The following is a 12,061-nucleotide window of genomic DNA, read 5'->3' as shown; positions in this document are numbered from 1 at the left end:
TGGCTCTCTTCAGATCCATCCGACCAATGAGCACATGCTGCCCAGGCAGCTGCAGAGGTGAGATAGGTGGTGCTGCTGCCTCGCTGCTCAGACTCTAATGAGCTTGTAATGAGGGAACCCATTCTTCCCTAGCCAGCCTGGAGACTTCTGCGCTGGGCACAGACCTACCTTTATTTGGAGCCCATGTTGTTGGGTGTGTTTTTTTTGACACAGCAGCTTGTGGTACCATAAAAAAACAAACAGAAATGAGACTGAGACCCCAAAAAGCTGGGGAGCATGGGAGGCTGTCAGGATCTGAGGGGAGAGTCAGGAGGAGCTGGCAGGCAAAACAGCTTAATGGCGGTAATGGCATCATTTGCCCTTCCCAGCTTGGGTGCAGCCTTCATCCCTTCTCCCTTTTTGGCTTATGCCTTCTGTGCAGCAGTTTCCAGTCAGGGTAGGATATAGATGAGTCCAGCCCCATCTGTACCAGAGTGTAGCCCAAATGCCAGAGCCACGTGTGCTGCCTCTATGGGAGCAGGAGGGTCCAGCACTTGAGCACACAAAGACACCCTGGGCTGGATCCTCGCAGCTGATGTCCTCACTGCAGAGCAAAGGGCCTTGCCTTTCCTGCTTGACCCTAGTGTAGTCTGTGGAGCTGATTTCCACAGGGACTGATGGAGCAATACCCTGCACTCTGTGTCCTCATGTTCGCAGTGCAAGTGAGTGCAGAGCATGCCAAGTCAGAATGGGCACATTTCACAGCACTTGCCTGCAGGGGCTGCAGCACAAGGCAGGGACTTACCCTCACCACACCTCACCTGCTCTCTGTTCTCCAGGGGCTCTGCTGTGTAGTGCTGGAATGAGAGACACACCGAGGAAACACTTCACTGAGACATGGCTCCAGCAGCTAACTGTGAGTCATGTAATTAACTCTGGTATGGTTAATTGGTCCTAATTCATGGATGTAATGAAGGGCTTTGCCCACATGGGTCTCCCTGCGTATGTCTACACTGCAATTAAAAACTCATGGCTAGCCTATGCCAGCTGACTTGGGGTAAGGGGTTGTTTAATTGCAGTGTAGACATTTGGGACGCTCCCACCTGTCAGGGTCCTAAAGCCCAGGCTCCAGCCCGAGCCCAAATGTCTACATAGCAATTGAACAGCCCCTTAGCCCAAGTTAGCTGTCACAGGCCAGTCATGGGTTTTTAATTGCAGTATAGACATACCCCCTGTCACTGCATCGGGCTGGGGCTGGTGTGGGAAGGGCAAAGGGGCTCAGCAGAGATGAGCAGACTCAAGACTGACCGGGATCTAGATCCCATTTATCCCAAACTCCACCAGCCCCTTGGGATCAGGATGGAGCCTATTACGTGGTTCTGTCCCCCTCCAGCGCCATCCCAGGTGTCTGCAGCCCTTCTGTTCCTGCATAGGGCTTCTCAAGGGGCTTAGTGTGAGTTCTTCAGCTTGGTTACTATATAATGAATCACAAGTCAGCTGCGTGGTTTCCTTAACAAAATGCCAAGGTATGAACAGGCCTGCAATAAACCTGGACCAGATGACAACTGTGGTTGGGGAGGTTCCAAATCTGCACCTGAATTTTGTACGCTGGGCCTATCTCTAACTCTTATAAAATGTAGAAAAGAGATTCCAAACAACTGAGGGTTGAATACCACCATTATCTGGGATGGAAGCCAGCCCTCTGTTCTCAGTGAGCTGTGTATCAGACCTGTGTCTCTGGATTAACCCATTAAATACAGGTGCGGGCTAGAAAATTAGTTGCAACAGTGCATCACTTTTTAAAACTATTCTCAGGCACAATTAGCCAACAGGAAGATGGCATCTCACAGTGAGTGCAGCTTAGTTCATGCTAAAACAATTAACTATTTTGTTGCTAAATTAAACCCTGTGCCAATACATCTGCAACAGGATCCAGCCTGTCCCTTCTACCTGTCTCCATTGCAGACTAGCTCATGAAGTTTCTTTAGGGCATTTGCTTACCATCTGTCAGTCAACAGAAAATGATAGGAAGCAACAGCTACACAGGCTGATGGGTTAGGATTAAGGTCAGGGTCAGGCCAGGACTCCCTGATCCTTTGAGGTCACAGCTCCAAACAGGGTCCTTACTTATGGGGTGGGGAGATGGGTATTGAAGCAAAGTTCTTTTCCTTCCCAGTTTTCTGCAGTGATCAGGCCAGATGGTATCACAGACTCCCTGAACAGTGGGGAAGGCAATATCTCCTCCCGCCCCCCAATAGCGAGGAAAGGAGTTGCTGTTTGGAGCACTGGGGCAGGGACACCCCAGCATTGACTCATCCAGCAGACCGCTTGCCTCCTCTTCCTTTATCCTACTCCCCATCCCAGCACACATGCTGTAATGGGGCCCCTTCTCTGCAATGGAAATAACAGTGGAGTCAAACAGTTGGTGGTACAGAAACCTATGGTGAAATGAACAGGAGTACTTGTGGCACCTTAGAGACTAACAAATTTATTAGAGCATAAGCTTTCGTGGACTACAGCCCACTTCTTCGGATGCATACAGAGTGGAATAAATATTGAGGAGATATATATACACACATACAGAGAGCATAAACAGGTGGGAGTTTATGCTCTCTGTATGTGTGTATATATATCTCCTCAATATTTATTCCACTCTGTATGCATCCGAAGAAGTGGGCTGTAGTCCACGAAAGCTTATGCTCTAATAAATTTGTTAGTCTCTAAGGTGCCACAAGTACTCCTGTTCTTTTTGCGGATATAGACTAACACGGCTGCTACTCTGAAACCTGTCATTATGGTGAAATGTAATTTCAAACTCAGGAGATGAGGAAAGGAGTGGGGTTTGCTGGATTGCTGGTTCCAATTTACCCCCAGGCAGTAGTGAGTGACAGTTGTTACCTGCTGATTGCTGGTCATTGGCCTGTCGGGGATGGGTTTGGTAGGTCTCTGGTGTGGTGGGTTTCTAGAGAATGGGTGTATACGATTTAACTGTCCTGTTCCTGCCAGCCAAGGGCTGGCTGGGCCATGGAGCCTGAAATCTCCAAGTGCCTGGAGGGGTCCATTGAGGGCAATAGGGCAGCACATTGTTGGGGCAGCGTGGAGGAGCCTGCCCTGCCCTGCCATTGTGTGCACTGGCAATGGAGAGAAGGCTTCGCTTTATGGAGCTGTCAAGACAGCATCTTTTGCTAATGCTGAATTTACTGAAAAAAATTACAAGAGGAAAAAACCCAAGTGGCCCGAAGTCAGGAAAGCTCCGTGTGTGGCAGAAGCAGGTAGCAGCCGGTCTGGGCTGCTCAGCCTCGGACTCATTAACATGCTGATGTACCAGGCAACTCCTGGAATCAGCTGCTGGGATTTTGTTGGTTTTGGCATAGGGAGGCTGTGAGGAGCTCCAGGGACTCTGCTTCCCCCATCGCCTCTCCTTCCTGTCTCTCTGGTTGTGGGCGTAATGACAGAGGAGGGGAAGGGGAGATGGGAGTAAGAGTCAAGTGCAGGGAGGATGGCTTGCCCAGCAGATGTTAATTAAAGACAGAGGCTCAGCACTGAGCTGGCAGCGCCTGGTCCTCCTGCTGACCTTTCCTAGTCTCACTCTATTGCTTTCATGCGCACAGCCTGGGAGAGACGTGAGGTGCTGTGATATAGGGAGCCCAGGAGGCTAAGGAGAAAGAAAAAGAGGACAAGGGAAAGGTGGCTGGAGGGCCTGGCGAACAGGGGGCTTGGTATGTTCCATCTGGATCGGACACAGCTGGAGAAAGGCGCTGCCAGCATCTATACCCCTTCCACAGAGAGTGTTGGGCGCCACCATGCCAGATGGCAGCAGTCGGGTGCTTTTATTAACCCTCTGCATGCTGTTGTCAGCTACACTCATGGGGCATTAGCTATATTAGTGACTTTACATTGCTATGGGGAGAGAAGGAAGGGTGAAGCTGTGAAAATCCCCAACCCCATGCAGACTGGGGGTGCAGACCAGAATCCCGACTGCTAGAGCAGTTTAGATCCAGAAGTTGCCCAGCATTGCATTATCTCACCAGTTGCCGGTCACCTGGGCCCATGATGTGAGAGTAGGGCTAGGCAACCTGCTGGAGGCTGAGTGAGAATGCCTGCCCCTCAAGCTTTGAAAACATTTGGGTCTGACCCACACGCAGGACCCTAGGCAGGTGCTCAGATATACTTCAGAGAAGCATCCGAAACATGTTGTGCTGTTCCAGGTTGTGGCCCTTTCAGAGCAGGGACCTTTATGAGGCTCCCATTATCTTCTAGGAATTTCACAGACAAACGCTGGGGATGCTGGAGACTTGCCTGGTATTCTGAGACAATAGTGAGAGCCAGTGTGGTCAGAGAGCAGAGGGTGAGGGGTGAAAAGACCTGGACCCTGCCATGCATTCATTATGGGAGCTTTGGCTTCACCTATCTGTGCCTTTGTTTCCCTGCCTGTAAGAAGGAGAGTCCATGTGTGGCTGCATGAAGCAAGCTGAGATCCTCTTACAAGGAAGGGCCAGTGTTGCTGTTATACAGGGGTGAATAGAGATGTCTGTATTATTTTGGCACTGTGGCCAGATTGTCCCCTTTCTCTACTCCAGCCTGTTTGCTGGTCTCCTCAGGGGCAAAACCACTCAGTGCCTTGGGGAAAATACCTTCACAAGAGAATTCTGATCCCTTCTCTTTGGGTTTTGGGAACAGTGAGTGTCTCTCTCTTCCCTTGGGTGTCTCTTGACTGCAATATCTGAAGTTGGCTTTGGTAAATTCTGCAGAATTTCATGCATATTGTGTTTATTCATGCTGCCCCAGCTTGCTCTGTACCCAAAATGCAAACAACCAAAGGAACAACATGGCGTCAATAAATATGATTTGTCAAATGAATTACATCATTTCCTGCTCCTGTCTGGGGAGCACAGGGTATGGTTTGCTCACTTGTTAGAGTACAGTATGAATGTTAACGATGTCACCTTCCTGTCCACACACATTCACACGGATTCTCTTTGTCTTAGTTTATTATTTTATAGTCCAAATAAAAAACAACACCATAGCTGTAGGAAGAGAGTGTGGTCTAATGATGAGACTGGGGAGCCAGGAGTCGTGGGTTCTTTTCCCAGCTCTGACTGTAACTCACTTTCCCTCCCTGTGCCTCAGTTTCCCAGGCTGAAAAGTAAGCTTAATACTGGCAGCTACTTCATGGGAGGCTTCATTACTAACATCCCAAAATGCCCTGAGATTTTTCACATGGCAGGTGCTAAAAAAGAGGAAAAGCATCATTACTGGTAGACGCAGCTGTTCCATCCTCAGATCCGAAGCTGGGTGCAAAGCCAGGGGAGCTGGAACAATTTGTTTGTAGAGTGGGGGTGCTGAGAGCCATTGAACCAAACTGTAAGCCCTATACATAATGGAAACCACTTCAAGCCAGGGGGTGTGGCAGCACCCCTAGTTCCAACACCTATGTGCAAATCCTACTGGGAAGGCAACATTGCCCTGGTTTCCACTCTTTCCTCAGCAGATTCGCTAACCTGTGACATGTAGGACTTGAGGTTATCTGTGTGACTGACGCACACGTCAGGCAGGGAAAGATGTTTCCTCGAGGAGAGGCAAAGACATTCCAACTGCCTGCCTGGCACCTCTTCAGCCAAGCAGAGAAAGCTGTTGTGAATCAGCAGTTTAGGCACACTCCACAAGGGGGCAGTGGTGCACAAACCCTCAGCTGCAGTTCCTGTGAGTCAGTCAGCAGAGTCCCAGTTCTGTCCCAGTACAGGCTGGGGGACAGAGAGAGCCTGTAGCTTTGCACACATGAAATCCCCGAGCCACCCAACCCCTGCCAGGTCAGAAAACAATCATGCCACTCACTGTCCTTAGTACGGGCAGCCCCAAGCCTCCAAAAATCATGTCACGCAGCCAAAAAAAAAAAAAAAAAAATCACAAGATTTAAGAACTGAAAAACAAAAAGTTGAGGGTAATTTTATTTGCTTTCTGGTTTCTGAGACTTTAGAGTGTGCTTGGGCCACCATTCATTGCTACTTCCTACTGGGGATCTCAGAGGGAGTGCTCTCCTTCTAAAGCTGCCCACCTTGCCTGCTCTCAGGTGGAGGATGAGGGAGGGTTGCTGAGGAATCCTATGGATAAGGCTGCTGCATGCTGCACTTTTATGTCTTCCACAAAAGATGGCACCTCCTGCAACATGGTACCCTGTAGCGTCAGGCTGGGACACTGGGGTGAGTGCTAACTTGGTAGAAGAGCATGCCCTGGTGCGTTACTCACATACTTCCCTGTAGCGCAGCAGTTACTTTGTGGGGAGTGTCCCCAAGTAAGCTATCCACACTGCTCCCTGCAATACAGTGCCCCCAGTGCCATGCTTTCACATTGGTTCCATATGCCTGAAAGCAAAGAACAGTATCTACCTAAGATACCAGCACTGCTCCCTGCAGCTCTTGGGTATTCCTTTGAGGTCTATCCAATATTTTTTACCTAGACCATACCTGCTTAGCTTGTGAGATCTGAAAGATCATAGACTTTGACAAGACAGCTGCAAGGCTAGACCTGACTCCTGGATCTTTGCTTGCCAGAGGCTACATTTGCTTTCTTGCTGTGACATTCCTCCCTGCTGGCCATGGGAGGGTTAATAATATAGGGTGTCTCTCTCTCTCTCTGGCTGTTGCCACTCGTGTATGCACATGGAGCAGGAGGGAAAGGTGTATTTTCATTTCCAATTAGGGCTGCTGCTTCCCATCGGCTGAGATTGATTGTTTGTCCCTGGATCCCCTTTAGTTTTGCAATGCTTTAAGAGGCTGCCAAGTGGTCCCTGCCTCCAGCCGTCTCCACTCTCCCCAACCCACCCCTGAACAGTTAGTGTGCTGCAGACAGGACGGTGACACATCCTGGTTAGGATGCTGCTGGCATCAGCCGAAAGTGGGTGGGCTGGTTTCATAGACTAATGTGTGTGTGTTGTACAGCTCCCTTCTGTTGCAGGAGGCAGAGCGGGGGCATGCAAAGAGCCCAGGCAGCCAGCTGTGTCCTTTCTCAGCTGTATCTGTCATGCCTTTACCAACAGCAGGCTCCCACTTGGAATACATTTCCTGAGGTGCATGCCATCCGCTACTTGGAAGTCTCTATTCCTGCCACCAGCCAAAGCAAATTGTGCATTTGAAATAGATGTTATTTCCATCTGAGCATATGCCAAACTGTATCTAAGCCTCTTTGCCCCCTCCATTCCTCTGCTCCTTTAGCTCCTAGCCTGACCGTCTCCTCTCCCAGGTTAAAACCTGCAGAGAGACTCCTTTTGTGCTGGGGTGCTGCAAGTTTCAATTAGATGTTTGAAAATCCTGCTTATACTTTTTTTGTAAACTCTTCCTTGTTCAAACTGTCCCAGCTTGATAGCCCTGCAGGGTTATTGCCGAACTTATCAGGAAAATGGGCAAGGAAGGACTATTTAGATCTTGGGGTGAGAGGGACTCTAAAACACTTCCACTAGATCCTGTATACAGTTTAGTTGTAGCCATGTTGGTCCCAGGATATTAGAGAGACATGGTGGGTGAGGTAGTATCTTTTATTGGGCCAACTTCTGTGTGCCTTGAAAGCTTGTCTCTCTCATCAACAGAGGTTGGTCCATCTCACCCACCCTGTCACTCCCCTAGACCTTATTAGATGAGTGGAAGAGGGGGTCAAACCCATGGAGGGACCTGCCAATGAGGAGGGGAATTTTATAATGGTTTCTGGAAGGGACAGGAAACCAAGATGATTTCAATGGAAGAGGATTGCTGTGAGGCCCCAGTTCTAGGTACAAGAGGGGGGAGATGCTGCTCCATGCATGAAGAGTAGGGGCTCAAGGCAGTAAGCTTGGTGGTTGGGAGTTGTCCAGCTGAGAAGAGATGAAGACTCAATGACCAATCTCGGCAGAAGTTGTGGGCCCAGGGGAAGGAAGAAGGAGAGAGTGGAATGCCTGGGTTCCTCATGGGAGTGAGGACCTGCAGACTGGGGTTCTGGAGAGGAAGATGCAAGTGGTGAGGGATTTGGATTGAATATGCAGTTTAGTGGGGTTTCATTCAGAGAGGAAGCCTGGACAGTTTGGGGTGAGGATGGAGCAGAGGGGGCTGGAGTTTGGTCTGAGAAGCCTCTTCTTGCCACTTAGCAGGGCATCGGTTTGGGATTTGTTAAGCTGAATTAAATGGTGTTGGAGTCAGGGCCTGGTGGTGCAGAGATGCTTAGTGACTAAAGGACAGAAACTGTGACAAGGGGATAGTCTGGATTGCACGCAGGTACACTTCACTCCCACACGTGTGTACATTCACAAACATGTCAAGTATCAGGGGGTAGCCGTGTTAGTCTGTATCTACAAAAACAACAAGGAGTCTGGTGGCACCTTAAAGACTAACAGACCTCCGAAGAAGTGAGGTTTTTACTCACGAAAGCTTATGCCCAAATAAATCTGTTAGTCTTTAAGGTGCCACCAGACTCCTTGTTGTTTTTATTCACAAACATGTACATGCAAAATAGAGACTAACCTTTAGTGATACTGGTGTTGACTAAACATGGACCACAGCATGTATGTAAACAGACTCCTGAGTAACTATAGTCACATATACTTTTTGCATAGCCACATGCCTGAAAAGCCACTTGCAAGGGTGCGTGACCATGGTGAGCATTTAGGCTCTGCCATTCCCTTACAGGGTGTGAACTCCCAATGCGATCATGCATGATTTTAAACTGAGCAACAGGTGACAACTAGGGTTGACTGCCAGAAGCTGGGACTGGACAACAGGGGATGGATCACTCGATAATTACCCTGTTCTGTTTATTCCCTCTGAAACATCTGGCATTGGCCACTGTTGGAAGACAGGATACTGGGCTAGATGGACCATAGGTCTGACCCAGGATGGCTGTTCTCTGATCTTCCTGCATACTGAAGGGAGAAAGACCTGTGGAGATGTGGGTGCTCACAACAGCAGCTTCTGACATACCTGCTAGTTTTAGGTAAAGTACTCAATAATCCCATTAGTTCTAATAGCCAGTAATTTGCCACTCGCCCCCCAGAGTTTACTAAATTCCCATTTTGGAGCTGGTCGGTCGGACAGATGACCCAGCCCTCTTATTAACTGTACAGCACTCAGCTCACCCTGAGTCTGCTTGGGTGTCTGGCAAAGCCTTGCTCAGGAGCATTAGCATAGCATGACTGGGTGTATGGAGCTTGCAACTGTGAGGTCTTTGCATTCTGGGAGAGGTAGCAGAAACGTAAAGGTACAGTACACACAAAACAAAGACAGCTGCCATTCTCTTCTGAGGTGCTGCACCTGTTGTGGAGATAACACATGCTGCACTCTCTCCTGGAAACTTTACTTTTGTTCTTGGCATTTTCCTCATTCTAAAATGAGTGGCTTTAGGCTGAACATTTCTGTTTTGCTGCTTCTGCATGGAAATGTAACTCTTGTTTGCGTCGTTACAGCCCCCCTAGTGAAGCAACACTGTACCTTTCCATGCAGCAGCAGAATGTCTCAGGCCAAAAGCGTCATAGATCCAGAGCACTGGATGACCCAATAGGTACAGTACTTTAAGAACCTTTCTTTGTTGAAAACTCAAAGTCAAGTACATTTCTTCCTTGTTGAGAAAAGTGCTGGCATTTGGTGAGCCATGTGGAAAGGACTGTGAATGTGTAAAGGACTAATCATTGCTTTAAACTGGAATAGGCCACACCTTGCTAGAAGTCACACCAGGAGGGAACAATTCTGCATTGGTGAGGAGATGGACCTGAATAGGGATTTTGGTGACCCTACTGTAATAAAACACTCAGAAAAGGAAAGACTTACGCTTTCACAGCCAACAGTTCAAAAAGCAAATAAAGGATTTAGGGCCTGATCCTGAGAAGTGCTGAGTACCCCCAGTCTCCACTAAAGTCAGTGGCAGGATTGGTCTCTTAATCAAAGTAGGGATCCTGCCCTTTACTAGAATCCTGAGGAGAGTTTTCATATGATCTGATCATTAGTAGATCAATGAGTGAGTCAGATCCACAGCAGCAACAAGGAACCTCCCTCTTAATTGTCAGAGTTTAATTCATTCCCAAGCAAGTGGAGGAGCTGGTAGGGACTAGGGCTCTCTGGGGCTGTTTTTAATTACTGTGCCAACCAAGCCAGAGACTCAGGTGCAGACATTTAGCCAATTTGCTAAGCTTGCCTACATGGGGGCTGTCTGTCGTCTGCCATTAGCTCGGGCAACTTTCGTTATATCTGAAAAAAACTCATTCCTCTTCTTTCACTCCTAGGAGCAAACAAGAGCACCAATCCTGAGTGTATAACATTATAAGATTTGCTCTTTTGGAGTTTCCTTGATTTTTTTTTTAAATAATGTATTTATTTTTAATGCTCCTCATCAATGTCCTTCAAAAACTTTGCCTCTCCTGCCATTATTTCTCTGGGCCATAAGTGCAGGTGAGGCATTTAGCAATGGGGGTTAATTGTTTCCCATCATCTCTTTTTGCAAGGTGTTCCTCTCAGTCAGGCCACTGGGAGGCCAGAGGAGGAGACCTAGATTAGGAAGCAGTTAATCAGTGGAAGAGGCAAACTGGGGCTTTTATTTTGACAGGGCACTGCTTGGCTTCTTGTATGAAGGCAAAGTGAATGATCCTGTTTCTCCAAATGATTATTCAGACTCAGGAAGAGAAAGAGGGAGAGAAAGGAGTACTCCATACACAGAGCTTTGCCCACTTTAAAACAGCATCCTCTCAAAAACACAGAGATTCTTAGCTGGAGGGATCTAACAGACAGTTAAACAATAATAAGGATCAAGAGTGGTGAAAAAGAAAATTGTGGAGAAGGTTCCTGTAACTTCAGGGAGGCAAGAGGGAAGTTGCTGCTAAAAATCAGCCAACCAACAACCTCCCCCACCAGAAACTGAGTCTGAATTCTCCTCAAGTGAAAGTGAAACAACTAAAGGAGTGAAAGTGTGTGCGAGAGGCAGAGTGTTTGAAATGTGTGTGTGTGCTGTGCATGTAGGTGAGACTCCAGTGCGTGTGGAAAGAGCATGATCCACTCCCCAGAGCCCCCTGCAGCTGGCTGGAAGGCTGTTGGTGAAGAAGACCATGAGCCCTGACTGCATGGCTGTCCCCCAGCAGCTTCCAGATCCTCAGCTCCCCTCTAACAAGCTTCACGGAGCAGACAGCTGCTGAAAAGCCCAAAGGAAAAAAGCACAGGATCACTATGGGAAATACCTCTGGCCTTTCTTGAGACCCGGAGCAAGAGAAAGGTAAGTAGTCTCCCAATCACTTTCTTTCAATGCCTGAGTGTTTTGAAATGAGAGGACTGTCCTACAGGCAGGTCCATTTTGTATGGTGTAGTGATAAGTCTGGGGCTGGGCAGAGGGAGTATTTTTTCCAGCATGCTGCAGACTTCTTAAGTGTTTTTCTTAAAAGATTGGTCAGAGTCCTAATCTTTATTTTCCCCTGGAGACTGCAAGGGTCCTTGTGGGGAACTCTACTTTTTCCTTCCTCTTAGATTTGTGAGGAATGTGGTGTGCCTTGTGCTTAGATTTCCTGGTAACAAATTAAGACCTGTAGTTGCAAATGTTTAATTGTTTTGAATTTAAAATTAAAGGTCGTCTTGCTTTTTTGTTTTTGTTTGTGAGGAAGTGCCCTCCCTTGCTGCCTGTTGGTATGCAGGGCTGCTCTGGGAGCTCATCTTGGGCTGCTGACTTGGAGTACAATTCTATGTCTGTGTGTTATTTTTGTGAGAAATTGACAGTTTCTTTTGAACATCACCTCAAAGCCCAGATCTTTGATTATGGCTGTCATTTTCAGTCAGCCTAGCTGGCAATAGGCAGGGGGTGATGGACAGCACAGGCATCCAGTGACTGGGTAGAAGTCACTGAATTGAATCAAAGTACAGCCAGTGTGAAGAGAGCAGGCAGGCCCTTTGGCAACTGAAGGTTGGCTGCGTGGCCCCAAAGGCTTCTGGTCGCTGTAGTCTTTTCCTTTCTCTTGTTTGTCTGGCTACTCAAGCAGAAGTCTTTGCTTTTCTCTTATTTTTGTTCATGTGCTCAGAAATCATGGTGGGCTGCAGACTGCTGTGCATAGAGACTGAACATAGGCCAGTCAGCAAATGCAGCATGGCAA

At 48.1% G+C, this 12,061-nt stretch overlaps 1 protein-coding gene across 2 annotated transcripts in view; it reads left to right on the top strand.

Annotated features, from left to right (window-relative positions):
• The first annotated feature begins 10,618 nt into the window (after positions 1-10,618).
• The window catches only part of BCL9L (BCL9 like), a 102,950-nt gene continuing 101,507 nt past the window's right edge, over positions 10,619-12,061 (top strand). For both annotated transcript variants that reach the window (XM_054005372.1, XM_054005370.1), the window contains exon 1: positions 10,619-11,196. The gene's annotated coding sequence lies outside the window, so the exon portion shown is untranslated. The remainder of the gene's footprint in view (positions 11,197-12,061) is intronic.

This window comes from Malaclemys terrapin, chromosome 15 (genome assembly GCF_027887155.1).
Source record: "Malaclemys terrapin pileata isolate rMalTer1 chromosome 15, rMalTer1.hap1, whole genome shotgun sequence".
NCBI lineage: Eukaryota > Metazoa > Chordata > Testudines > Emydidae > Malaclemys > Malaclemys terrapin.
The sequence above is the reverse complement of the archived record's forward strand: the minus strand, read 5'-3'. Positions and strand labels throughout refer to the sequence as shown.